Genomic DNA, 3407 nt, shown 5'->3' with positions numbered 1-3407 from the left:
GTATATTTGGTTGGTGAAGCCAAAAGCTTTTCTAGGTAATTTCTAGGTCCAGGTTTTATTAACAATGATAGCCCAGACTTCTGCCATAATGAAGTACCTTCTTGGAGGTTAACTAACTAGTTATTTACCTAACAATACTCAGCATAATGGCAAACACAGGAGTGGTGTCGCTTTTGGTTAATTTGTAGAGCCTTTAAAACCCCAGAAATTTCACTATGAGAAAATCAGACAATTTAAAATGATAGTGTGGGCAGTAAAATTATGTAGCATATTACTACTAAGCCTTCTGCTAGAAAATTCACAAATTCTGCTTTCTTTAACTCTTCACCAGAACAAGTTTTGGTAACAATTCTTTTCTGTCAGGGTGGACCTGACATAAAATTATGTCAAAAATCAGCCACATTAGGATTACACACATAAATAAGACAAGACAAGTACAATTTGCCAAGTGATATGCATGAAAATGAATTTTTTTCCTATGGAATGATTTTTTAAAAATGTTTTCTTTAAATGGTATTAGCTAGAAAGCAGCAGAAAATATGCCCTGGTCTATACCTGGAGGTACATCTGTCTCATTCTGTTTCATCAAGGTTACATAAGTTATGTATGGCATTTTCATTATGGATAGTAGTCTGGCCTTAGAAAGATATCAGTTATTATGAAATGTCTTTCATTAATTGTTTCTCTCTTGTGAGGATTTAAAAAATTTTTTGTGTTGAAAAAAGTAAATGATCAACACTGTTTGTCAAGATCTCTGTAGTGTAAAATAAAATACTGCCTCTCCTAATAATTTCAGCAAGACAAAATTGGTACCATTTTAATTATGTTTAATTATTGTTTAATTATGTTCAATTATTTAATTATGCTATACGTATATTGTGCTTCTGCCACCTTTGCTGGGAGGAGGAATAACTTGCCAACATTACTGGCATTATGCAACCTGAAAAACCTTCACCCCCCAAAAAATCAGGGTGTCCAAGTTACTATCAGAAAACAAATTAAAATGCTAAACCCATTGCAAACAATATGCTTCATGTTCAGAAATTCCATTTACTCCAAAGGTGTGACCTGATTTCAATGAGAAGTCTGTAAACAGGGGGTTGAAAATCTAGGTTCTTAATATCAAAATCCTCACTCCAAAAATATGTAAGACAAAGGACAAAACTGATATTAGGAAAAAGCGTGAACAAAAATGTTTTTCACAAGTCTGTCAATGTCAGTAATTCCTCTCAGTTGTCAAAACTCATGTTTACAGAAGTTAATTCAAAGATAATAAATGTCTTATGTACTAGGAAGATTTATAGGTATCGAAACATTTCTTAAAGACAAAAGTTTCTGCACTTCCTAATAACTCTCTCAATTGCACATCTGTTGATAAGTTAAAATATGTAACAATACATATATTTATATATATACAGTTCTCTTTAAGAGAAAGTATGCACAAAATTTGGTATGTATTCAGATTGGTATATATGCAAATGCCTCTGTAATTTCTAGTGGTCCCTAATTCTAGAAGAATGAAATGCTTATGCTGTTGAAAGTCTTTATTAAAATGTACATTATTCTATAATACAAGTAGCATCTAATTTAAGAAATATTTTATTAATATGAAGTTCAACAAAATGCTTAATCTCTTCAGGATTTTAGTGCTACTTCCTATCTGTGAAGCCATCCATAAGATCTCAGACTGAGTTTGCTGTCGTTGCTCACCTCAGTCTTATTTTAGATATATGTACCTCAGGTGGCTGGTCTTCCCCAGTAAAAAGGGACAAAAGACAACAGAAAAGGTAGGTTATCTAGAAGAAGGTGAAAAACAGTATTCCATAACAATTAAGACTCTTGGAAAGAGAGAATAGAAAATACTTCAACTCAAGGTATACTTAATAATTAATTTAAGAACCTGATTTAAGCTGAACACAGGAAAACATATTACCTTGCTATTCTATGCAACAATTTCTTCAAGAAAGCTTTGAGATTTCAGTGTAAATTCTAGTGTGGGTACATCCTAGTTTTTAAGGATACAGCAAAGACTCACCAAGCTAGCCAATAGCATCAAGGTGCCTTCCCCCTGGAAAAGGGTTTGGATGGGACAAATTTTATGTTCAGCTCAGCTGACTTGGATCAGTAAGGTGGGTGTAGTTGATGTGGTGTCTGTACATATTTCATATTCTGAAAAAATAAATCATTTTTGTATAATAGAAACAGGGGTTTTTTACTTTTTAGAAATCATAAAACTTGTACAGTGGCAGCATTAGCTGCTCTACTTTTTGCCTCTATGTCCTGATGAATCTTGAATTTGTGAGATTCATGAATGAAGTAATCATGAATAAGGCAATGAGGCAAATCAACTTTGCAAGTTGAGCAAGACTGAGTGTCCTAATCTAGAAACTGTCCATTCCTGGTGAAGGGGAATAGTTCTGACTTTCTCTGTGGAGATAAGAAATAGAGGCAGCCAATTATAAGGGCAGGCAGAAGGATTTAGGCAGAATTTAGGCAGGCTGCATCCAGGCCAGCTTTATTTATGTAACTCCTTTGTTTTGGCATCTCCTCTAGCTTTACGTCTGATAGGCCAGAGCCTGGTGGTCAATTTGATATGTTTGGAGAGTTGAACATGCTCTAAATAAGGTGACTTCTTTTTTTTTTTTTTTCTTTTTTTTTTTTTTTTCTGAAAGTAAGGGTCCTGAGCAAAGCTCTGTCAACAGCATCTTCCACTCTCCTGCCACAACCACCACTATGACCCATCACTTGATGATTTTATGCTTTGAGGTTTTTTGATGGTTTTTGATTTTGGGGGTTTTTTTGAGGGGGGAGAGGGGAAGTTTTTTGGTTTTTTGTTTTATTAAATTGTGTCATAAAATGGGCTATCCTACTCAGAAAGGGCAATATTTCAGTAACTGGGATGAGAGCGAGTGGCAAAATAAATGTCAGCAGCAAACCCAAACATCTCTTTACCCACTGTTTGTATTATAGATGCTCTTCAGTTTTAATTAACTGATCAGCACAAAAAGTGATAGTCTTCCTCTTCTTCCAGGGTCTACATCTTAGTTGTTTTGCCACCATTTTACAGAAAAAGTGTGTAAGACAGTGGAGCATATATGGCAAAAATAAAAAGACAACCCCCTCTTGCATTAGAATCCTGGAAAACTGTCAGTTTGTGAGTTCTGTCTTAAAGTTTCACTAGAAGAGAATTGTGCAGTTGAGTTTTTGAACGTTTAGCAGAGTAAGAATGAAAGCTTCCTTTGAAACCATTATGATACTGTCACATAGTGTTTTTCTTAGTTAGTTAGCAGAGGTTGATGGTAGGACCCTCAAAGCTGTAGCATAGGGTGCATTCATTTGAGCCAACAGAGTAACCAATAACTGTGGTCAGACACTTTCCTGTACATGGGCAGTGCTTGGAGACGTAT

The sequence above is a fragment of the Agelaius tricolor genome, unplaced genomic scaffold, assembly GCF_023055355.1.
Source record: "Agelaius tricolor isolate 1412-34295 unplaced genomic scaffold, bAgeTri1.0.p SCAF_27, whole genome shotgun sequence".
In the NCBI taxonomy this organism is placed as follows: Eukaryota; Metazoa; Chordata; class Aves; order Passeriformes; family Icteridae; genus Agelaius; species Agelaius tricolor.
This window is presented reverse-complemented; position numbering follows the sequence as displayed.